General features: G+C 52.2%; 1 protein-coding gene across 1 annotated transcript in view; it reads left to right on the forward strand.

The window, feature by feature from the left end:
* The window catches only part of tenm2a (teneurin transmembrane protein 2a), a 123,507-nt gene that overhangs the window by 82,973 nt on the left and 40,310 nt on the right, over positions 1–224 (forward strand).

The following is a 224-nucleotide window of genomic DNA, read 5'->3' on the forward strand; positions in this document are numbered from 1 at the left end:
GATTGACAAGGTAATCTTTCCATCGACGGCTGCCGGTGATAACATCGATGCGCGTGCGTGCAGACGTGGGTGTGTGCGCTGCGCGTTCGCATAATGAAGAAGAAAGGACGAGATAAGACGGAGAGAAAAGAAGAAAGAAGAAGGAATTAAAAGTGGAGAGTGGGAGAGGGATGAAGGTCATCGCCACGTGAGAGGAGAGGGCAGAGGGAGGATGTAGGAGAGGG

This window comes from Cynoglossus semilaevis, chromosome 15 (genome assembly GCF_000523025.1).
Source record: "Cynoglossus semilaevis isolate Cse_v1.0 chromosome 15, Cse_v1.0, whole genome shotgun sequence".
NCBI classification, from domain to species: Eukaryota; Metazoa; Chordata; class Actinopteri; order Pleuronectiformes; family Cynoglossidae; genus Cynoglossus; species Cynoglossus semilaevis.